The sequence below is a fragment of the Crocodylus siamensis genome, chromosome 2 (assembly GCF_052110815.1).
Source record: "Crocodylus siamensis isolate JL-2025a chromosome 2, ASM5211081v1, whole genome shotgun sequence".
NCBI lineage: Eukaryota > Metazoa > Chordata > Crocodylia > Crocodylidae > Crocodylus > Crocodylus siamensis.
Genome location: NC_143396.1, coordinates 52,358,168 through 52,383,961, shown reverse-complemented (window position 1 = coordinate 52,383,961; position 25,794 = coordinate 52,358,168).

Here is a 25,794-nt window from a genome sequence, read left to right as displayed (position 1 = left end):
AAGCTGGTGGAGTTGTACTGATAGAGGTGTTAAATACTCGAAAGCTGACAAAACTACAATTAGTTTACCTGCTATACTCTAAGTACCAGTAAAGAAAATATATATAGGACCTTGCAGGGGGCTTAGAAGCAGCACCCAGCTTTCTGGTGGGGCTATGAGAGGCTGAGGGATGTGAACTCTAGAACAGGTATCAATAGGGAACTGCTTCTCTTAGGGAAATAGAAAAGAAAACAAGTGGCACAACTTTCTCCATCGGTTTAGCAAGAAAGGGCTCCTATTGATATGTAATTCCAGGAGAAAGTTCAGGACTGTGATTTTATTTTTGCAAAAATAGTTATTTCTGTATACATAAATGTATGTATGCATATGGAAATAACTATTTTTGCAAAATTCATAATCCTGAACTTTCTCCTGGAATTACAGGCCAGTAGGAACCATTTCTTCCAAAACAGATGGAGAAGGTTGTGTCACTGGTTTTCTTTTCTATTTCCTTAAGGGAAACAGTTCCCTGTTCCCTGCCTTTCTCTCACCACCCTGCCTTCACTGCTCACTCTTAAACTATTGGAGCCCCTCAGGGCTCCAGGGACTTAGCTCTGCCCACTCTCCTTGCTCAGGATCTGCCTCATAGGTGTCCTTGTGTTCCCATCTTGCCACCTCCATCTGGCATCTACCTCTCCTCCCAGCAGCGGGCCAGTATTACCTGCACTGCCTCAGGCAAGGCCAAGCCTGATGGAGCAGCTACTCATGAACTGGACTGACTCCCAGCTGCTCCCTGCACTTGTCTTCAGTTGAGTCAGCATATCCCTCTGCCCTGCAAACCCAGAGGGTTTTTTTCTTATTTCCTTACACATCCCTCCCTTCAGGATGCCACTAGGTGCCTTTTCTTTCCTGTGCTGGCCTCCCAGTGTCAAGCATTGGGACTCACCCACTTGAGGTCCCATTTTGTCAGGGAGCTCCTCCTCTATCTGGCATCATGACAAAGTCAACTACCATGTTGATCTTTCCAGGTCCATATTCAACATTAAAGTGAAAGAGTTGAAGAGCCAAGGCCCACCTGGTTACTAGAGCTTTGTCCATTTGAGCAGTCTTCAACTACTTTAGAGGGACATGATCTGTAATTAAAGTGAATTTTCATCCCAAGAGGTAATACTGGAAGTACTCCTCCCATTCGATAGCCAGGCACTCCCTCTCTATCACAGCATACCTGTTCATGCATTTTCAGCTTCCAGCTGGCATAGGCCATTGGTCTGTTCATGCTGGCCATGATCTGGGAAAGTACTGCTCCCATGACCTTGCTGGAGGTGTCTGTCTACAGGACGAAAGGCTGTGTGAAATCAAGGGTTTGCAGGATCTTCTCAAGGCACAAAGCTTTTTTGGTTCTCTTAAAGGTCTCCATCCAAGGCTCATCCCATTTCACTGGGCCATTGTTTTTTCCCTTCAACATATCCATCAGGGGGCCATTACCTCCACAAAATGGGGAATGATGCATTAATAATGGCTGGCTAGGCCTAAGAAGGCCTGTGTCATCTTTTGACTTCGGGGCGGTGAGTAATCTCTGATGGCCTCTATTTTATTTGTTAAGGGGTGAATACAACCTTGCCCTACCAAAACCCCCAGGTATTTGGTTTCAGCTTTCCCCAACACACACTTCCCCAAGTTAGCTGTCAGCCCCATTAGTCACAGTTGTGAGGGCCTCCATATGTTGTCCCCAGCTTTCTGAGTAAATGATGATGTCGTCTATGCAAGAGCTACATACTGTTGATGGGATGCTAATACCCAATCAATCAGCCATTGAAATGTTGTTACAGCTCTATGTAGGCTGAAGGGCATCCACTTAAATTCGTACAGGACCCAGGGGGTGCGGAAAGCCATTTTATCCTGGTCCTCTTTTCTGACAGGCACTTGCCAGTATCCCTTAGTTAAATCAAGAGTTTATATGAACTTGGCATGCTCCACCATCTTGAGCAGCTAATTAGTGGCATCAGGAAAGCATCAAAGCAGGATATGACATTGAGCTTTTGGAAATCTATACAGAGGTGAAGGGACCTTTCTGGCTTGGGAACGGTCACTATAGGGCTCTGCCATGGGATTCAAGATTCCTTGATGACTCCCTGTTTTAACATTTTATCTATTTTAGCCTGTATGAGGTAACAGTGGTGATAAAGGATCTGTCTCTACTTCTCCCTCAGTATCTTGCCCTCCAGTGTGACAATGCTGTTACTTATATCCCTGGCGCATTCTGGAGTTTCACTAAAAACGTCTTGGAAGTCCTTCACTATGTATTCTAACTGACTTTGTTTTTTATTCATCAAGTGGGATCCCACGAGGACTCCTCCTTGGGTCCACTGTTTAGGGTCAGGGCCTCCAGTCCCCCTTCCTAAACTCTCTTCCTCCAGAGAGGAGGCTACCAATAAGCCATTTGGTTCCTTCTATAATTTAAGTAGATTGACATGGAAAACCTTTCTTTCCTTCTTATGGCCCTAGCGAAGCACCTCATAGCTCATGGGACCAATTCTTCTACTTATTTCAATCAGGCCTTGCCAGCATGTCAGGAATTTGCTCGTAGTGCTGGGGAAGAGCACCAACACTCTTTGTCCTACTTGCAAGTTGTGGACTCGTGTCCCCCTATCACAGTGTGTCTTTTGGTTTTCTTGGGCCTATTTTAAGTAGCCCTGAGCCACTGCCCCTGCTACCTGCAATTTGTGTCTAAGTTTGCATACATACTCAGTAGGTGGGGTCCCCATGGCCTTTTCATTTTCCTAACCTTCATGCACCAGGTCCAGCAAACTATGAGGGCAGTGCCCATACATCATCTCAAAAGGGGCAAACCCCAGAGAAAACTGAGGGGCCTCTCTGATAGCAAAAAATAAAGGGGGTACCAGTAAGTCCCATTTGTGGGGTTCCTCCTAGACACATCAGAGGACCTTTTTTAAGAGTGTCATTGAACCTTTCCACTAAGCCATTCATCTGGGGGTGGTAGACAGTGGTATGCAAGTACCAGATCTTAAGGACTTGTAACAAACTGTGCATGATGTGGGACATGAATTCGGACCCTGGATCTGTAATGATTTCCTTAGGTATACCAACTGTCGACACCCACTTAAGGAGTCCTTCTGCCACCAGGGGCCTATAATGGTGTGTAGTGAGATGGCATTGAGAATCCATGTGGCATAGTCAATTATGACCAACAGGAACTGATATTCTGCTGAGCTCTTGGGAGGCAGGCCAACTACATCCAAGACAATCCAAAACAAAGGGTCTGCCACCATCAGCATAGGCTGCTAGTGGGCCCAAGGGGCTTCTGGAGACTGACCCATTGACAATTGGGGCAGACCTTACAAAAATTCTTTACCTGTTCACACAGGCAAAGCCAGAAACATCACCTAGGCAATCTTGCTTTTGTCTTGGCCTGTCGTAGGTGTCCCCCCAGAGGGTTCTCGTAAGCCAGTTTTAGTAAAGGGATTCTGAAAGGACAGGGTACCAATAACTGAGGTACCTCTTGTCTCTCTTGCCTTCCCTGTTTGATGCAGTAGAGTAACCCATTCCTTATCTCAGACCTCAGTAGCAGCATGCTCCATTTGGGGCAATTACCTGATAATACCATTTGGCCAATTCCACCTTGACTATGGCCTAGAAAGCGTCTTCCTCTGCTTGGGCATCTTTGAACTGGATACTGCTGGACAGGCTCTCTAGGTCAAAAATATCCTGGGAGTCAACTTTCCTTTCTTCCCTGACGAGGCCCAAGCTGATACTGCCTTGTACTCACACAATCTTTATTACATCATATATTTTAGCCCAATCCCATCCCAACATCATTGTGCATGGCAGGCCTGGTGCCAGCCCCACAGGCATCTCTAGTTCAATGTTCAAAACTTTCACTCTTGATCTTCTCCTTGTGTAGATGGAATGTTGCCTGTGCATGCAAACCATCTGAACTGGACCAACGTCCTGGGCTCAGGTCAAGGGGGCCAGATCTGTCCAGATCAAAGTCTGGGCACAGCCTGTGTTGAGGATGTCCTTCACTTTCTTTCCTCCCACTTCTCCTTGCATGGTCAGTTTCTCCCAGTGGCCTTCTTGGTCAACTTCCCCAAGGCTACAGTTCATTAACCTTACTGAGTTATCATTGTGCCATTCCAGAGTCCTTTTATTTTAAAAGGGGGCTTCTCCCATGGAAGGGCCCAGCTGGGGATTGTTTGCACAGTCCCTCACCATGTGACCCATTCTTCCACACTGGAAGCAGACCACCACCACACTGGGAGGTCTACGGGGTTCTCTCGACTCCTTCCCTCCTCTCCTCTCCTCTCTAACTCTTGGGACATGGAGTTTAAACTTTCTTTAAGGCTCCACTCTCTGACAGTGCTCAGGGAGAAGGAGTTAAAGTCTTCCACCAGCTGTAAGTTCTTGGCCAAAGATTTGGAGCAGTGGCACCTCACCCATCATTGTGTGTTGTTGTCTAGGTCCAGGAGAAATTACTTTAACAAAATCTGGTCGCACAGCTCTGTCTCAGACATTTCAAGTAGCTTCAGCCATTTGTCAAGTAGGTCTGCCAGATGCTGCAAAAGGATCCTGGGAGACTTGTCTTCCTTCTTTTTCTTGGTTCAGAAGAACTGCTGATATTTCTTGGGGTTTATATGTAAATGGTACAGGATTTCTTTTTTTACTTTAAGGTGTCAACCTAGGACATGGTACAGTATGTTTCGTGGGCTTGTCCAATTTGGAGGACGCCCAGATGACCTGCCCAGTGGCTTCTATCCAGCCTGGATGCTAAGGCAGTCTGTTCAAAACTTTCCAGGAAGGCCTCTGGATCATCCTGTGATGTCATCTTGGGAACCTTCAATTCCACCTGGTTCCTCTAGGTTCAGGCTTGCTGTTGTAGCCATTTCTCTTCCAAGGCAATCTGTCAGGCTGCTTGCTGTTGTTGCTGTTGTAACAGCTGTCCCACCAAGTAAAGCATCTGCTGCATTGTGTTGGAACCTGCCATCATGGCGGTGGGAGGTTTCATGTTCAGATCCACTGTGGCGGTGGGAAGATCCATGTTCTTTGAAGTTCCCAGCCAGTGCACCAGTTTGTGGGTGCAGTATAGGGTCGGGTTGCAGGGCTCACCAGCCCTATGCCCAATGGGACTGTGCTGTATGGATGTGAGCTTACCTAGTCTTTACACACAGCTGTGGTTTCACAATTTTTACCTGCAACATCTTGATGTAGAACTTGTTATCATTGGAAGATAGTTTACTTCAGCTGTGTGTTATTGACAGTGGAGTGGTTTCAGCTCTTCTTTGGGGCTCCAACCTCTCCTACACCCCATCCTAGTGCCATCCTGTTGGTATCATGTCTGTTATACCCTCATTTTGAATGGGTGGTAATTTTTGGTCTGATTCTTAAAGAAAAAAGGTATATAATTAAAGATGGAACAAAACCCAAGTATGTCCTGACTCTTGCACGCTGAGCCTATTGGTCGGGAAATGGCTTAGTTCTGGGGTTGTGGGTCTTACTACACTGCCCGACCCTTGTGAAAAAATTAGTCAAAATCAGCTTCTTGGGACTAGGAATTCTGATAAGAGCAATGTGTTTCTCTGCAACCCAGAGTAAGGTAAGTCTTAGAATCAGTTATTGTTTAAGAAATACCTTTTGTCCGTAGCAAGTCAGTTATGTGGGTTCTTTTCTTAAGGAGCTAAATCTAGCAATGCGCTGGATAGGGAGCCTAGCTGCCTAATACATTGCTGTGGACACCACTACATACTACCTTGTTCAGTATTGTAACAACTAAGTGTTTTTGTAGATCTAACTTAAAGTTACTAGCCCAACATCATACAGGTAGCATACAGAGTGTAGCGGCACAGACCTGAAAGCCTTTTGCAAATAGATAATCCTTCCTTATGCTGTCTCTTACTTGCTCTGATGACAACTTTTGGATGTATTCTGTATTGATTCCTCTTCAAATAAACTCACACTTAAAATCTCTTCTAATATCTCCTCCTCTGCTTATTTTCTAGGGTAGTATCTTCCAAAGTATATGTGTGGCATTTAGAAAAGAGGATTCTATTTCTTATTTGAGCCCTTAGGTGGTAAAAATAACACAGAGGACAGTTGTTGAAATCATTTAAACTAAATGCCAATTGTAAGGATTAGATTGGGGTGGACAAAATGTGTCCCACAGGCCAGAAGTGGCCCATCAGGCCATTTTATCCAGCCTGCAAGGCCTCTAAAAATTTAGGAAAATTAATATGTATCTGCTACTGGCTGCCTCTCATGTGGCCATCGATGGCTTGCCAAAGCTCAGTAAGCAGCCCTCCACCTGAAATAATTGCCTATCCCTGGATTAGATGGATTTTATCTACAATCCCACTAAAGATAATTAGTTACATCCCTTCAGTTTAAATTATTACAGTTTATAGATGTAACTGATAGCATAGTTTGAAGACCATGGGTTTGTAGTGAGGGCAAAATTCACCCAAGCAAGACTTCATAGTTTCATAGTTTCTAGAGTCAGAAGGGACCTGAGCAGATCATCTAGTTCGACCCCCTGCCATGGCAGGAAAGAGTACTGGGATCAAACGACTCCAGCAAGGTGTTCATCTAACCTCCACTTAAAGCCCCCCAGGGCTTTAACAAGAGCCTGCACCACTTCTCTTGGAAGTTAGTTCCAGACCCTAGCCACCCTGACCGTGAAGTAGCGCCTCCTGATATCTAACTTAAACCTACCCTCTGCCAGCTTGTGACCGTTATTCCTGGTCACTCCTGGCGGTGCTTGGGGGAACAGTGATTCCTCCAATGCCTGCTGATTCCACCCCCCCCGATTAGTTTATAACAGGCCATGAGATCCCCCCTCAGCCTTCTCTTTTGAAGGCTGAACAGGTTCATGTCCCGTAGCCTCTCCTCATAGGGCCTGCCCTGCTGTCCCCAGGTCATGCGAGTGGCCCTTCTCTGGACCCTCTCCATGCTGTCCACATCCCTCTTGAAGTGCGATGCCCAGAACTGGACACAGTACTCCAACTGTGGGCTGACAAGAGCCGCATAGAAGGGGAGGATTACCTCCTTGGACCTGCTTGAGATGCATCTGTGGATGCATGACAAGGTGCCCTAGGCCTTCCTAACTGCCACCCCACACTGCCGGCCCATGTTCGTCTTGGAGTCAGTTATGACCCCAAGATCTTTTTCCGCCTCCGTGCTGACAAGAGGGGAGTTCCCTAACCTGTAGGTATGGTGCTGGTTGTGCCTCCCCAGGTGCATCACCTTGCACTTGTCTGTGTTGAATCCCATCCTATTCTCATCCACACACCCTTGTAACCTGTCTAGGTCTGATTGCAGCCTGTTGCTTCCTTCTAGTGTGCCCACATCCCCCCACATCTTAGTGTCATCAGCAAATTTGAGCGGGGTGCTTTTTACCCCCTCGTCCAAATTACTGATGAAGATGTTGAACAGTGCAGGCCCAAGGACTGAGCCGTACGGAACCCCACTGCCCACGTCCTTCCAGGTTGAAAAGGACCCATCCACTACCAACCTCTGGGTGTGGCCCTCCAGCCAGTTGGCGACCCATTTGACTGTGTGGGTGTTGACACCACAGTCCCCCAGTTTCTTAATGAGAACAGGGTGAGAGACCGTGTTGAAGGCCTTCTGAAAGTCCAGGAAGTCTATGACCACTGCTACCCCTGCATCTAATGATTTGGTGATCTGATCATAGAAGGCCACCAGGTTGGTCTGACAAGACCTGTCACTGATGAACCCGTGTTGGTTGCCCCTAAGCATGCAGTCCCCTGCTGGCCCCTCCTGGATGTGTGCCAGAATAATTTTCTTGAACAGCTTGCCTAGGATCAAGGTAAGACTAACTGGCCTATACTTTCCCGGGTCCTCCTTCCTGCCTTTTTTGAAGATGGGAACCACGTTGGCCCTCTTCCAGTCCTCCGGCACCACTCCTGAGCACCACGAGTGCTCGTAAAGCTGTGCCAGGGGACTTGTAATGACCTCAGCCAGTTCCTTTAGAACTCTAGAGTGGAGATCATCTGGACCGGCTGACTTGAATACGTCCAGTCCCTCCAGAAGCTCCCTAACTAAATCCTCGCTAACCCTTGGCCCAGGTGTGCCTCCCTCGGGGCCCGAGTGGGGGCCAGCAGGGAGGTGGCTGTTCTGGTCCCTACTTAGGAAGACGGAGGCAAAGAAATCGTTAAACATGTTAGCTTTGCCGTCTGGTATGACGACCAAATTTCCCAACGCTTCCTGCAAGGGCCCCACATTACCTGGGACCTTCTTTTTACCCCCTATGTATTTAAAAAAGGACTTCTTATTGTCCTTAATCTGGGAAGCTAATCTCAGTTCCATCTCTGCCTTGGCCTTCCTAACTGCCCCCCCTACATCCCTGAGCACATGCCGAATAGTCCTCCCTGATGATGACCCCTTCTTTCCATTGGGTGTAAGCCTCCTTTTTAGCGAGGAGACTTTCCCAGATGCTTTTGATGAGCCATGGAGGCTTGTGCACTCTCCTGCTCCCTTTGATCCTGGTTGGGATTACCTTCCTCTGGGCTTGGAGGATCATCTCCTTAAGGAGCGACCACTGTCCTTGGACACCTTTGCTCCCTCCCCGCCCCGGGACCTCAGCTCTTCTTCAACTATCCTCCTTAGCTCGTTGAAGTCTGCCCTCCTAAAATCTAGGGCCGCTGCCTTACTGCATGCCTTTGCCACCTTGCACTGGATGGTGAATTCCAGCAGGCGATGATCGCTGTCGCCCAGGTGGTCGAACACCCACAGCCCCTTCACCAGGTCATCACCCGTGGCCAGCACTAGGTCCAACAAGGCATTCCCCTGGTGGGGCTGTGCACCTCCTGGGTTACATGGAGGTCCTGCACTCTAAGAACCTGCATGAGCGGTCAGACCTGGCTGACTGCTCTTCCCAGCAGATGTCCGGGAAGTTCAGGTCCCCCATGACTACCACATCCTTAGCCTTCACTACCTCTGTGAGCTGACCCAGGAATTCTTGGTCAAGCTCTTCTTCCTGGTTGGGAGGTCTGTAATAGACTTTCTGTTACTAATGAAGGTTTATAAGAAGAACAGGTGAGCTTGACATTTTGATCTCAGCCTAGGGCTCCTATTCAGAAATTCATTTAAGCATATGTGTAAACTTATTGAAGTCAAGGAGCCTTCAAATTTGAAATTCTGTCTTGATTTGGGTTTTATTTTAGAGTCCGGGGGGGAGGGAAGGGGGATAAAATCTAGAACAGGTATCCATAGGGAACATTTAGGGGGGGAAAGCCATTCATTGTAAACTTTGCAAGGTTTATTTTTGTACTATTGTTTCATTGTAAACATGATATGCTTTATTTGTAAGAGTCTGTTTTCAGCATTTAAACAAATCATGGTGTTTATAAACAGAAAGGAAAATTCTTCCTACTGTTTTAGTTCTTAGTCTGCTGATTTCTCTTCTTTTCAGTTACTTTCCCATTTAATATCTTACATCTTAATTTGAACTGATAAAAAAGGTCTAACTCCTAATCTGAAAATAACTTTTATGTAACTGCCTTAGGTAAATGTGATTATTTGCTGGCTAAAAAACAAGTGTCATTCTAATTAATTTCATTTGAATGATATTTGGTTTCTGCATCTGGTGTTGATTTTGTGGTGCTAAATTTTTATTGTTCCATCTTATGTATTATTAATGAGGCTAAATCCACTGTCAAGTTTATCATTGCTTTTTATACAAATATTAACTTTGCTGCAGCAACTTTCATGCTCAGAAGCAGCAGTGCGCGCATCAGCAATATTTATAAGCATGCATAGTTTAACAACACATTTAAATTGTCATTAAGATTAGTCATTTTTCAGGCCTGCCCATCCAGTGTATATTTAAAATTAACTGCATAGTCTATAGTCATCAGAACCTCTACATTCTACAGCTCTGGACCAAGTTGCAATGCAAGATTTTCAGATTTGATTTCTGCATAGATTCATCTTAAATTCAAGAGATGAAACTCTGAGAGTTTGTTTATACTACAAGCAGAGAGAGCAGGATATGTTGAGAAGTAGCCTAAAGCACTGTTCCTTAATGCTGTGAACTCCCACAGATTCAAGCATCTCCTCCATCCTTCCTTTGGCAGCTGAACTCATCTTGTTACACCAAGCAAAAAGTGATAATTTTTTACTTAAAATAAAAATGAAAAACAGTGGAATAATAAATAAAGCTTACACAGCTCACGATGAGAAAACTGGTGGTGTGAGTTCTGATTATGTAGTATGTAGTCATTAGCATGTTGTTTTTCACAAGCTGTTTGAATAAGTACTGATATAAAAGCACATCTTGTACAAAAGGAGCCAAATTTGACAGGGTTTGCATTAATAGTGTTGTATGATAACTTAGTTTGGAAATGTCAACATATTAATGATTATGTGGAATCAATAGAAGAGCACAAATTATAAAGAAGACATCAAAGATGAACTGCCAGATCTTGTTTAAGATGCCAATATTTTTTTAAGAGAAAAGACTGGCATTCAGATATAGTTTATGCAAAGCCCTGGAAATTCTATACTTTTCTGGCTTTGGCACTGGTTCCTAGGGCTGTGCAAGGCTTCAGACTGTGCTTCGGATCTGGAGATTCACTCGGGGACCAGCTCAATACACAGTAGCTAGCTAATGTAACAGTTAATTAGCTTCAGTTAATACCTACAAAACCACAGACAGATGAAGGAGAGGAAATAATCAATACAGACAATTAACTGCCTCAAGACAGAGACAGTCAATTGCACAAGCACCCATGACACAAGTTTCATGCTGTCAGAAGAGGCTACCATCTCTGGAAGTTTCATCGAAATCAGACAAAAAACAACAAAGTTATAGATATTTCATTGATTCCCCATTATAACCTATGGCCGGATCTCTGAGGTGGCTCTGAAGCTTCAATCTGGCCAAAGCGGCTCCTAAGCTAAAACCTGGTCTGGAGCTCTGGATTGGATCCCTGGCATCCAAAGCCAGATTGAATAGCTGCCTACTCACACAGACCTACTGGTTACCTTTTTGATATAGTTATTATATAAATCCTCCTGGCTATTGTAAACATTTGTTTTTTCCTGCCTGCTATCCCAGGGAACTTTTCTGCCATCTCTGAGTGCTGCTGAGCATTCAAAATCCACTTTCAGCTCACCTGCTCCCCAACCCTAAGAAGAGTCATTCTGTGCCCTGGGCATGTGTTTCAGTCTTGATGAGAATAAAATTGCCTGTCAACCAAAATAGGTAACTTTAAAATGCAGCTTACAGCAACTCTGCTGTTTCTAGTCTCTCCCACTTTGTATTTCATTTTCTTTTCATTCTGAGTTATCTTCATTTAATATTCTAATTTACGGTACCTGAGTCTTTAGCTTACCTGCAATTTTCTTCTTCAGCTGATGTAGTACAAGCTGAACCAACAGGGTTCTAGTCCTAGTTCTGTGCATCTGTGTGAGTTGTATTAGTTGTCTGCAGCAGAAGGTTCACTGCTATATTCCACCCATTTTCCATTTCTTTCCAATTACTAGGAGAAAGAACTGGAATCTCTGAACACCTGGACAAAGAAGTTGTAGTGTTTTAGCCTCTGAACTTGCATCAGATCTGCTTGCTAAATTGGTGGACCTTAGCTTCTGGTTCCCTAATTTGAAACCCTTGCAGTAGATTCTGCTCCTTTGACTCTGATAGCGTGTAGCCTTGTGAAGATGAAGGGATGGCTCAAGACAATTCATTTTTATACAATACAACATTCAAAAATTCCCTTTCAAATGTTTTGAGATCTCTTCTTTACATCTCACACTACTACAAAATGTCTAGCCTTCTGAAGAAACCAGGGGGCTAGATTTGCTGCAGAGTTTAGGTCCAAAAGAGCACATTGGGAATCTCAGAGAGTAAATCTATGTGAGATGCTTTACTATGCATTAGGTTAATCTAATGAGCAGTAAAGCATCACAAGCTACATGTGTATAGCAATTACGGTGAAGTGTATTAGTTTAATGCACTGTTTTTCTACTACCTGTAAATACAGGTAGTAGAAAAATGGCACATTTTATTAATGTGCCGTATCACGTGTAGATGCTGACTGGGAGCAAATTACTCCCAGTCAGTCTAGGCATCAGGGAGCCCCAAGGGACAGGAAGAACTGTCCTAACTCAGCAGGATGCAGCCTGCCAACCATGTGAAGATCAGAAACTTTCCCAATCTGCACATGGCTGGCAGGTAGCTACTTGGCAGAATCATGTACTTTTTCTCTCTGCCACATACTAAGCATGTCTACACAAGTTGCTATGATGCTGTAGCATCCATTGGCAAAAATCGTGATACCATTGCTACATCACCCTAGCAACACCCTCCCTTATTTATAGCATGTTGCTAGGGTGATGTAATGGCCAAAAATAGCTATGCATGGCTGGCACATGGGCTGTTACCACACCATCTTTTAGTACTTCCAAAAGGAAGTATTAAATGATGGCACAATAACAAAGGTGCCATATGGCCATGTGTAGACTCGCTTAATGGGTGTTTATGTATTCCATGCAAAGTGACACATTTTCAGTAGAAGGGATTGCAAGTGACATCAGCCTGCTACTCCTACCACATTAGCTTAGCCTGATTGCTAGTCCTGGGAAGTAGGCAATGTGGATTAGAATTTCCTCAAGTAGAAGAAGAAATTGAATTCAAGTCTAATCCATGAACAGTGTATGAAAATTGGGTCATGACCAATCCCACCACTATCTCCTCTTCTTGCCATCCTTTTATCAGAGCCTGGCTTACCAGGTCCCACCACTCAGGTGATTCAAGCAAAGCACTTAGTCTGTGGATCCCTGAAGGAATAGGTCATGAGCAAGGTGCCAAGCTGCCCAGTTCTGTCAATACTAAAGTGTCTCTGGGCATTCTCAAAAGGAGAATTTTAAGTATGTAGGAACCTTTTAATGTTGACAAATTAGAATATGTTCTACCTCAGCAGCAATGTATTCTGGCTAAGAAACTCCACTCACCCACTATCACTGAAATGCTACAAACTTGGAAATATTTCTGAGGCCACATTTCATCACCTCTGGTTAGCCACTCTTGCAAGCATACAGAGACATAAACATAGAAGCTAGGGACAGAAATTACACACAAACCGATAGAAGTGATCAGAAACTGATTCAAATCTGTAACACAAAAGAAGTTCAGCACATGTAAACCACTTTCAAAATGGCTGAAACCAGCTTAAGATAAACCTGGATTGATGTAGCATCAGACTTAACTGATTTAGGCTAAGTTGGTTTATTGAACTTCTGTCCCAGATCCACTCCAGACTCAAGTTAACTAACAGTCCCCCAGCATTCCAGGGTGCTTTGCACCTCCCCCCAGACCCAATTGCAGGGTAGGTGTCCTAGCCTTGGCCCCAGTTGTCTGCTCCAGCCAAGCAGGGGGGCATGCTCTAGCACCCCCCAGCTTCTGGCCTGAGTCACTGCAGGCATGTGACTTCAAGTCCAGAGTCAAAAGTGAATGTCTGTTCACTTGGTCATTGGTTGAACCTATGCAGCTGAGACTAACCTGCAAAGATTGAATCGATTCAGCCTCAGGCTTGTTGACTGTCTGTACTTAGCCAGAAAGGTGTCCTAAAACATCTTCACCAGTGTATTTTCAGCAGGAGCAGACATGTTAGAAGTATCACATCCAGAACACATCTCTCCTATGGTGCTAATATTGGGGTCAAGAGCGAGGAATATAAGTTGTAATAATTTTTTTATAATGCAAATTACATGAGTTGATTTTACATTTGATGAGAATAAATTATTTTCACAATCAAGCAATTGTTTTCTCAGCCTCATTCAAATCTGGGCTTCTGTTCCTCATAATGAGCCATTAATTAAACAGCATGTTTAGCATATAGTGTTTATTTATTTATATATTAATACATATGTGACATCCAAAGAAGTATTTTTCAGTGAAATAAGTTGAAGTGTAATTTGCTATTGTCCATAAAGTGGTTTTGAGACAGGTATACTTTAAATAAAATGAAGCTCAAATTATGCTGGAAACAAATGAAAATATTTTTCTTCATGGAAATATTTTGAAGAATATCAATGAAAATCACTTGAGATAATTTATTTATTCATAGATTCATAGAAGTAGGGTTGGAAGGGACCTTGTAGATCTTCTAGTTTGACCCCCAATGTAGGCCTTAAATAGAAGGAAGCAATTTAGCTTAACATTTGTGCAACTTTATGCAAGGAATTAATTTGCTTATAGATTTTTTTTTCTCCAGGCTAAATAAAAAGTTAGGCCAAGGCTGCCTGGTCTAAAAGTGTATATAGGGAATAATAGCCTATATATATATATATTAACTAAGCAAAACAAGAATGAGGAAAAGTAAAATAGTAAATTGTCAGTGTTCAGGAACATAGAACCAATATAGGAAAACATGTTTTGCTTAGCATGGAAAGTTTTAATGCTTGAAAATACAGAAATGATATGGAAGAACAATAATATGTTTTCTCAGAAAATGTATCAACCACAGAACTTTTGCAGAATTGTATAAACTGTTGGGAAGGTGATGACACATTAGTAGGTTTAATATCCTATGCCAAGTAATGTGTATACCAAGAATAGAAAGGTATGGGAAGATGTGTTGTTTTGAGATTGGGGTGTTCAGTTCAATATCCTGCTTGATGCGTTCTGACATCCCAGTTTCATCAGTCTCTGAATTGCCTGATTAATCATGCTTTATTAAACTGTTGTATTGCTTTTATAATTTATTGTTTTTTGATTTTCTTATAATCCTAATCTCTACGAGACTTCTTTTTTTCCCCCAGTAGATGTGTTATAATAAAAATTAGCTAAGAGTTCTCTGAATGTCAGCACTATACATATCAAGTCATTTGGGGTCCTTGATACATAAAAGCTGTAACTAATACCAACTCAGAGCTTGAACTCAATAAGGTAATAACAGTTTAAACACTAAAAGAAGTAATTGAATTCACAACCTAAGTAAAGTTGTACTTCATCTCATGAAATGTATGTGCAAGAGCTTATATGTGCTTTAGCACATTTAGTAGGAACCATAATGTATTGTTACTTTTATGAAATTTCAGGGTTTCTCTCTCATTAGGAAGAAACATAGGGGTACATTATAATTTCATTTTTCCTTGCTTTTTAACATACTGCACCAAGTATTCTAAGAGTCTATGGCAGGGGCAGGCAAAATACAGCCTGCAGGCTGGATGCAGCCCACCAGGCAATTTCATCTGGCCTGCAGGCACCCACCAACTGTTTGTGGCCTGTGTGCTTCACCCCCACCTTCATGGGCTGGAGGGCCTGGCCCAGCCAGCAATCGGCTTCTGGGTGTGACTGCTGTTACCACAGCTACAGTCGCTGAAGTTGCTGCTTGGCTTCTCCAGTGTCCTGCTTGCTCTGGGCACCAGGTAGGAAAGTGACAGGGGCACAAGTGGGGGCAGTGGTGGGAACTGCAGCTGGGAAGGAGTGCTGAGCATGGGGCTGGGGTTGGTGGCAGTGCCTGCATCCAGGGAGGCAGTGGAAGTGTAGAGCTCGGGTGGGCAGGGTGTGGATGTGATGGAGGGTTGAGGGGTGTGGGGACCCCCCCACACACACACTCTCCCCCATGGTGCACAGCCCTGCTGGCAGTGACAGCAGTAGCAGCAGGAGGCAGCAGGCACTCAGGCTGCTTGTGCCCCATGCCAGTGCTCCTGCCCAGTGGTGCACAGCTCAAGTCAGCGCTGCATGTGATGGTGAGGAACGCAGCCAGGTTGGACTGCCTCTATTGTGTGGGACTCTGTGCAATGCATTTGCAGCTCCTGCACTCATGCACCACTGGGGAAAGCCCCACACACTGGAACCAGCTGCCTTCCCTGCCACCATGTGCAGGTGCTGGGACTCCTCTAGGAAGCAGGGGGCAGGGCTCCCCTCAACTTCCAGTGGAGTCCCAGGACTGCATGGCAGGGGGTGGGGAAGGCAGCTGGTCCATCATGGGGGCTTCCTCCAATGGCGTGCGAGTGCTGGGAGCTGCATATGAGCCATGCAGAGCCCCACATGACAGGGGCAGGCTGGCCTGGCTGTGCTCCTTGCCTGGGCAGCAGTGCTTGCATGGGGTACAAGTGCCAGCTGCCTGCTGCTTCCTCTATTGGTGGGGGCTGTGTGCCACTCTGCTCTCCGCTGGCTGCAAACCTGCCTCCCCCACTGCTCCCATGGGATGCTCCATCGCCCTACCAGTCTGAGTTCTGAGCTACTATGGTGATGTCATCAGCATATATATATCACTTAGATGTTGTATATAGGAAGTCTAAGATATATACATTGAAAAGTATTAACGTTAGCACTGACCCTGTGGGGCCTCTATTCTTCAGCATTCATACACTACTTTTTATGCCTTTGTTGGTAGAAAGTTTGAATGCTCTGCTGAAGGTCATGCTTATGATGGAAGTGCATAGCTTGAGGTCAGGTATCTTAGAGTGCAAATTATATTTGAGAGGTGTAGGTTGTAGCTGTGTTGGTCTAAGGACATAGGCAGACAAGGTTCTTTTGGTAAATCTGATAACTTTTATTAGACCAAGTAAATAGTTGAAAAAAAATTATTAGCAAGCTTTTGTGTTTTTTTTTTTTCTTGCATGCATACCAGCCTCTGGCCTCTCTAGTATTCATTCCACCAGAAAAACCTTAATCAAACAGCTCTCTTCCATTCTCCCTTCTACTCAGCCCTGAAATTCAGATGATTTCTGAACAGTTTTCATCAGGGCTTTTTACAACACCTTGATATTTGATGGAGGAAAGTCTGATATAGTAAAGATACCTTTAATCATCTGATTAAGTATCACTTCCTGCCTTCCCATCATAATTTTCACAGACAGGTGTTTCAGGTGATGATCACTTTAGTTCTTCTCTTATCCAATTCAATGAGCAAATTAACTTGGCCCTCTTTCCACTTGTTCTGCCTTTAATTAAAATAGTATTTGATAGGGACCTCTTAGGCCTAATGTAATGATTGCTTATTTTGGAAAATTTTGTCGTCTTTGTCCTCATTATTAGCAATGAGTAGCTTTTTCATTTTGAGGGAAATTCAATATAAATTCAAATTCTACTTCTTTTCAGTGTGCGCTGTAGGATTTTATGGGATTTCTTCAGTAAGCCTATCACAGCACATTGACTTCTCTTCAATTTACACTTAAGGCAATTAACTCAACTTTATTATTTGAAGAAGTTTTTCAGTTTCAGGTTATTCTGTTAACATTATAGGCTTTTGCATCTTTTCCCCCCGATTCATTATCTGTTGTTGTAATGTCCTTTTCATCCAAACAAAGTACCAAGAATTAATTCTCAGGACCTGACATCAATTTATTCTCTTTAAATTATAGCTTGCTGTAGACACAATGGCTTCATCCAGCCGAGCACGTCTGTGTGGTATGTGGCACCACAGACATGACTGCGGCACCACATACCATACATTCAATTGTTCTGCACACTGCAAGGGAGCAGTGTAGAGGGGTTTTTTTTTTTTGACCCCTAGATAGCCAGGGGTCAAAAAAAACCCCATGAAAAATAAAAGTAGAGCTGCACACATGGCATCAGCATGTGCTGCCCAAATTAGAGCCTAGCTTGCTGGAGCTGCATTCACCTTTCAGCCAGGCTCTGCATGGCAGGATCACCACTGCTGCAGCCCTGGTAGGCCCCCAGAACCCCAAGTAAGACTTCTGGGGCCAGCCCAGTACTGGCCCCAGCCTCCCCTACCCCACCCGGGGTAACTTGCTGCACACCAGATGGAATGTAGCACAGGCATTCCCTGGGGACAACTAACAGCATCAGAAGGTGTACCACTGCTAGTTATCCTCAGAGAACCAAATGCCCACACACATCTGAACACAACCTATGGGCACATCCACACACGCAGTCATGGGCACTTGCAGCAGCTAAAGTGGTAGTGGTACAAATATGTGTGGGAGATTTCTTCCTTAGCACACATGCCTGAACATGCACCTTGATGTGCGGCAAATTGTGTCACTTGGGGCAGATGGACCCTGACCAGCTCCTCCCAGATCTTCACCCAGGGGGAGCTAGAGGCTAGGGCCAACACCTACACTGGCTCCAGTAGTATAACAAAGCTTCCCTGGTGAGCAGCTCAGGGCTGTGTGCCCTTAGGAACTTCTGAGGACCATGTGGTGGGACCCGCTTGGTGAGGGCATGGCTGGGGCACCCCAGTGGCTGAGTCTGTTCTCCACCCTCATCTGATAAGCCACTGGGGGCCTCAGCTGGTGGGTTCTCCATGGAATCATCACCACAGGTGTGTATGTGGTGAGCTTCATGGACACCCATCTCCTGTCCCTTCTGTGGGTAGAGGGAGACCCTCAAGCACATGACCTCGAGTAAGCCAGGCTGCAACCCCTCCACCTTCATCTCCAGAACCTCCTCCTGAGGTTCTGGTTGAATTTAAACCCCCACCTTTTTGTTTTTGGTCACCCCATCTGCAGCCCCACAAAGTCCCAGGACCTCCTGGTCAACCTCCTCCTGGCTCTGGCCAAGTGGGCCCTGTACTTGATCACGAAGAAGGCTCTGGCTGGGAAGGTGCCCAGAGACTGTGGGGCCACTTTTCTCTCACTTGTCCATGCATGTTTCCAGAAAGAGCACCAGTGGGCAGCATCCACCAGCTCATTGGATGCCTTTGAGGACCAGTGGGTGCGGCCCAAGGGGCTCTTCTCGGTGTCCCCCTCAGGCACACTTATTTTCACATTTCACGTTAATCCTTTGACCCACATGACACTCCTATCCTGTCTTTTTCATTAGTTGTTCCACTTATTTTGTTGTTACATTACCCATTAGCCCTCATACAGTAGGTGCTACTAGTTAGCTGGGTGGGCCTTAGGGCTCATGGTATTTGAATGTTACAAATAGACAGGAGCTTCTGAGGCCCAGCCAGTTGCTATCCAGGAACACTAGCCCCTTGTGGTAGCTGGACTGCTGCAGTAGGCCTAACCTAGAGTGGCCCCTGCACTGCACCCTCTACCCACTGCAGCAATCTTGCAGTGAAGGCTGCTATCTAATTGTGACCTGCTGCTACCTGCAACAGCATCTGCACACTTGGACCTATGGCCTCATGGCTGCGTGCCTGGGCTGTAGTACAAGCACTGCAGCATAGCTGCCTGCACCTCTGAGCCAGCTACCAATGGACCATGGCTGCACAGTTGGTCTTTGGGTGGCACTGCTACCTTGTCTTCTGGTTCAGAAAATTGGGGCCTGTGTTGCTTCCTTTTGACACAGGTCGTAAAATGCTTTTCTGATGTATTTGGAGAAATGTTCATAGATTTTCATGCCATGATTCTGAAACTGAATCTGGCACGTAGTTTGCCATCTGAAAGTGAATATGGCATGTATTCTGCCATCTGGGTAATAGCTATCGTCTGAAAGATGTGCTCATTGCGGTAGCTCACCTTGAACTGTGGAAGCACATTCCCCTGGTCCCAAATGGCCAGGAGGTCAGCTACCTCATCTGCCCTCCAGCTGGGTCCCCAATGCTGGCCCTGGGCAGGCCCCTCTGCCCAGGTCCTATCACTAGCCTCACCAGCAGGGATCCTGGTGTTCCCTGGTTAAAAATGGCAATTTCTCTGATTAAAAAAACACAGTTCTCTCATTAAAATACCTAAAATCCACGTTTCTCCATGATTAAAATGAAACACCACTACATGACACATGCGCGCACACACATACACAGAGACAGACAGAGAGAGATCAATTGGGCAATGATTTATTCGTATATTTACAGTTTTAAAGTAATATGGAAGCCTACCAGAACCTCTATCATCATAGAATAAATTATCAATACATACTTTCATGCTTGTTTTTAGGTTTTTTTTATCATAGGAAAAACAGAGTTGCTTCTGCCCCCTTTGCTCACCAGGCTGTAGAGACAGCTGCAGCTGGACATGTGGAAGCAGAAGCCAGCTTAGCCTCATGGCACGCAGATCCTGCCTGCAGTGCCAGAAGCCCTGGGTGGTGGGAGGAGCTTGCACAATCCTGTTCAAAGGCCAGGACAGCTCTGTGCACCATGTGCAGCCCCTGGATCTCAAGCATCTCCACAGGCTGCCAGGGAACTCTGCCTACAGTGGACCATGAGTGATGTGAGGGTCTGCCGCTTCCTGCTGGGTGCTGCTGTGGTGGGGAAAGGATGAGGAGCTGTGGGGGAAGCACCTTCCCCTCCCACATAGTCTCCCCCACCCCCACACAATTTCCCTATTCACACAGTCCTCCTATCCACACACAGTCCCTCCCCACTAACACACAGTCCCCCCACACCCATGTCCCTGTTTACCAGGGATAAAGCCTGGCTCCAGGCCACTGCTACAAGCCTTGCCCCACTTCTGTTTCCTCCAGCATGCTGAGGCAGCATGCTGAAGCAGCAGGACCATACAGAAGTCATAGAGATGCTCTGGCTGGGTACTAGAGCATCTCCTTGGAGGACCCAGCCTCCAGTTGCTTTGGGGCATGCTCCAGGAGCATACCCTGTGCCACTTTTTTCAGCCTTTTTTTCTTTTGATAACTGGATATCATACTTAGAGTCCATGCAGCATATTTGAAAGGTGGGAAACATTTTTTCATTCATGGTATGCCTCCTGCGGAGTCTCAAACTGCTTTGAAATGCAGCAACATGCATGTGCGTGCTTGTGTGGATATGGCCTATGTGTTGTACATCCATACTGGCTGCCTGTTTGTACTGAAATAGGTTGACAAATCTTTGGATTATTTTCTAAGCATCAAACTAGCATTTTGTCTATCTTTAGAAACTTTTTGAAAGCTGAAGACTATTGTCACAAACCTTTGATGCCTTCTGATCCTTTGTCCAAATTCCAATTTGAAATTGTCAAATAAATGGCCAGGTTGGAAAAATTTTGCATCATTGTAAATTACACTTTAAAAACATCTTTGCTTTTCTTTTTCAGTTCAGGGAATGTACAATTTCAGTAAATAGCTATGGAATATGCTTTCTGTGAGTTTTTTTTTTACATAATTTCTATTCTACATTTTTTTGGTTATATTTATCCTAACAAGTACCTTCTATGCTGAACTGCAGAATAAAAAGTGTTTCTACCTCTCTGCAACATTTTCCTCTTGATATATTTAGTGAAATAGAGTATTTTTTCATTCAGTTAATCAATATACATATCCACTGGTCAAAAGCAGAAGGTCTAGGGTGACCATATTTCCTGAGTCTTTAAATGGAACACACTACATCTCCCCACTTGACCCCACATGGCACACTCTACAGCATGTTTAGTGGTCTCCATGCTCCAGTCTCAGCTAAGGCTGCTGGTGAGTGGGAGAAGTGGGTATAAAGTACTGGAGGGCAAGGATGGGGGTGGGCACTGAGCAGAGAGAGATGGATGGAGAGAGGAAGCGTGTGTATGTGTGTGTGTGTGTGTGTGTGTGTGTGTGTCTGTGTGTGTGTGTGAATCTGGCTGCTTCTGCTGGGACAGTCTGCTTTAAACACCCATCCTAGGCGTACTGATGAAAATAGGACACAAATGGGGGTTTTTTTGCCCAAACCAATGGGACATCTAAGATGGGTGTTTAAAAATAGGACTGTCCCAGTGAAAATGGGACATATGTTCACCCTAAGAAAGGTGTCTTGTGCATTTCTCCTCAACATAGTGTAGTTTTACCTTCTGCTGACCTATAGTTAGGTTTTGAATTGGGCCAGCTGATTTCTAAGCAAGATGTTATTGACAAAATTGTAGGATATTTCCTACTAGACTAGTTTGTTTTTAGTGGGTGAGATTCAGTCTTTGGCACCAGGCCCAAGTACATTCAACTTAAAGGGCTTCCTCTATAGAGGAATAAACTGTAGAGGGGGTATTGTGTAGAGAGGTAAACTTCATCTCGGACAGACACGTGTCCCATTTACCTTTAACAAAAGTAGAAAACACAAAAACTTCACGAGAACCATCTGCTTGAAGAGAGGATATTCTCTATTCAGGGATGGATCCAGGAGGGTGAAGCAGTGCAGTATGTTGCTTCTAATACTACTGCTGCTATTCTCAACTGATCTGGGAATGGGGGGAGCCCCAAACTGCTGCTGTCCCACTCCAAACATAGGCTGCAGCTGCACAGGGTACTAGGTTCAGCAGGGGACAGCAGCAGAAAGCAAATTTCTTTTTCATGCATCTGCCCCTGTGCATCTGTACTGTGTTGTCCACTGGTCAGGGAGCAGGTGCTAAAAGACAGGAACCCCACCTGCTGCCACTGTCCCCAGCTGATGCAGGCGGCGGGGTGGGGGAGCCGCACAGCTGCTCCTGACCCACTCCAGCCATAGGCTTCGGGGAGCAGCTGCATGGAGAGCTGAACCAGCTGGGGCCAGCAGCCAGGATGTCCAAGTTCCTACTTGCAATGCCTTCTCCTGGCCAACAAAAGACACATGCAGGGAAGGGGTAGTCAGGGAACAGGCACTGGAAGGAGGAACCTGCATGTTGCTGCCACTGCCCCTAGTTCATTTCACCTCCCCATACAGCTGCACCTCACGGCTCCCAGCTAGATTGAGGCAGGAACAGCTATGGGGCTCCTCCCATGCCCAGGACTATCAGGGACAGCAGCAGAAGTGGTGGCAGGTGGATCTCCTTCCATGAGCTTGCGCCTTCCTCTATGTCCCCTGCCATCCCAGCAGCTGGGGCTCCAGACACATCTCACCTCCATCCACCCATGCTCTAGGCATGTTGTGCCACACCTCCTTTAGTAAATCCTGGATCCTCTGTTATACTGGACTGAATATATATTTTTTTATGTCAGCACAGAATGGCTGTAAGTGTTGTCATTATGTCTTGGCAGCATGTAATGCCTCTTTCAATCTCCTTGTGTTTTGGTGTAAATGACCCACCTAGTATGTGGCAAAGGAGAATCAACCCCAGCGTCCTTTTCTGAGAAGCTTTTCAGTTTTTCTCTGTATCCTGCTTCCAGTGTTTTTTCTAGTATATTGACTAAGAGAGGGGACAGGGGCAGGAGCCCTGGGTACTACTTTGAAGGGGGGAGCAAAAATAGCCACTGCCATGGTGTTGGCTAATCACATTGTCTTGATCAGCAGAGTCAGCCCACTGAGCCCCTTGCATTGTGCCTGCCTTGAGTTCAGAACTGCTCTGCTATTCCTCTAGATCTTCCTCTAAAATTCTCGTCTGGATTTCCCCATCTCAATGCTTTATCCATCTTCTCTTCCCACAATGCCTCTTATTTCTCAATCCTGGGTATATTTTATTTCAGGTGGAAATGCGTGTAAACCTCCTTCTCTACTTATCCAGCCACTTTTTAAAATAGAAGACCTGGTATTTTTCATAAGAGAAGAGTGTTATTATATAACTTCCTTGATAGATTCCTTACTGGTTGGATGCACCAACCCAGCCTAATTGCATCCAAAATTGTGCAAGGTACTTATGAAAAGGTTTCTTGAGCTTTTTAACCTTTTAGGAAAAGATTAATATCTAGTACCCATTTAATTAACGTATAATTCATTACCTCTTTCCCCTTGGGAAAGAGAGAAATAACAACATGGGAAAGATGTTAGTCTGTTATTTAAAGCACTACAGAAAGGTGCTCAGATGCTTTAGGAATGAGAGTGGTATCAACTTTAGAACAAAATATAATTTACCATAATAACAACAATTAAAGCCATTCCAAGCCATACATCAGGGATTATGAAAAATTAGTACCTAACCCTCTCCACACTCTCATATATTGCCCGCCCTCCATCTCCCAACTCTCTTTGATTCCCTTAAAGTTTGTGTTTATTGTACATATAAGCAGTAAAACCAAAGAAAACATTTTGCATTGTAAAATCATTTCTCAACCCAGCTGGGTGGTTTTTCAAGTTCCATTAACTCAGCAGGGAAGCTTAGGTTTAAACATTTCATCTCCATTTCATAACTTTGGTCTAGTGCTGTTATTTATTGATGTGCTGATATTTTACCTGCTAGCCTCTGCAAGAGGTTCTCAAAAGGCAATAGCATATGGTGCTTAATACTTCATGGTCAACAATATAAAATATGATTAAACACTATCAATTATATCAATAGACATGCATATTTAAAATTAATTTGACTGCACATTCTAATTAGGTACATCCAAAGTGTTTAAAATAGGGGAACGGAGCATTGAATTTCATATCCCTATAGAATGTAGTAATGGACCTTTAAATATATGCCCTGAAATGTCTTACCAAAACTAAGGATGTATTTGTCTGCCTGGCAATGTGATAACACAACATTCATTGCTTAGCATCACAGGCATATTTATTCCAGGTGTGCAAAATGGGCTGTATTCGATTCAGATTCAGCCCAAATCAGGGACAGTGATTTGATTTGTTGATTCGGATCACTGTTGCTGATTCAGTTTGGTCAAATCTGAATCTGAAGATTTGATGCTGATTCAGAGAATCAGATATTCGACCACAGACAACTTTAAATGCTTTTTCTACATACCTCAAGGTACCTGGCACAGCTTGTGAACACTGCAATGCTGGGGCAGATGGAGCATCCCACAGGAGTGCGCCCCCCCCCCCCCACATGTTCAGCAGTGAACCCAGAAGTGGACTAGAAGTACTTCTGGTACACTTCCAGGTCCGCTGCTGAGTGTGCAACCCCCCCCCCCCGCACCCTTCTGGCTCAGTGATCGGCCACAGGGGGACCCTGGGTGCCCCCTAAGGCCCAAGAGGAACCAGTCGCCAAGCTGGGGGAGTGTAGTGGACCTGGAAGAGGACCAGAACTGCTTCTGGTCCACTTCTGGGTCCACTGTCAAGCACACTGGGGAGCCCCCCCCCCCCCGTGGGATGTTCCATCTGCCCCACCATTACAGCATTCATGAGCCACATGGTACCTTGAGGTATGTAGAAAAAACATGTAAAGCTGTGTCTACGTCTGAATCATTAAATCTTTCCAAATCGCTCCAGACTGGTTCGGAGAGATTAAAGGGTCTCCTGATTTGATTCAGAATTGGAGATTCTGCTACTGAACTGGGCCAAATCTCCATCAAATTGAATCAGGGACTGAAGCTTCGCACAACCCTAATATTCATCATCACCAGAAAGCCATCCCTAGGCTTTCCAAGTCTAAAATTCCTGCTCTATTCAGATGCATCCTGGTTTTTGTTCCCTCAAAATCACATCTTTTAAAGAGATTCCTTCCAATAGTATAGTGTTTTCATAAGATGTTTATGTTACTGCACCCATATATACCACCATTTTTATTTTACTTGAGGGAAAAAAAATGTGATGAGGGAGCCAAATAGGAATTTTAGGGCGAGAAATGGTCCCTTGACACCTGAGTAACCTTAAAATATTGGGCATCATCCCAACCATTTTGCAGAGCCTTGAGAGCACTGAAGACTTGGCCTTCTTCTATTAAGTAATAAATATAAATATTCACTTGCCCATAAGCCCCACTGGGGATTCGTAGCGATGTAAGTTATAATTTAATGATGCTGCCTAATAGGAGACTGAGGGTTTGGATTTGGGAGATGGTTCTTCAGCCAGCAGTTAGGTGGTTAGGTAGTGGCTGTTAGTGAGTCAGATGGTGAGAGACCTACAAGGGGTGTGCAGAAGATACTGCTCTATGATTATAAGTTATCTTTTTTGTATAAATATAGAGTAATTGTTTTCTTCTCTTTCTTTATATGCCTGTGCTTACTGAACCCAGTTATCACTACAGGTTTGAGGCCCCATTGTTCTGGGAGCTGCTTTAACATGGAAAAAAGAGAATTCTTCCCTGAAGCATATATAGTTAAAAGAGTCTGCTGAAATGTGAAAGTCTCTTCACATGCAAAGGTCCACCAACAATCTTTTAGCATTGCTCTAGAGTACA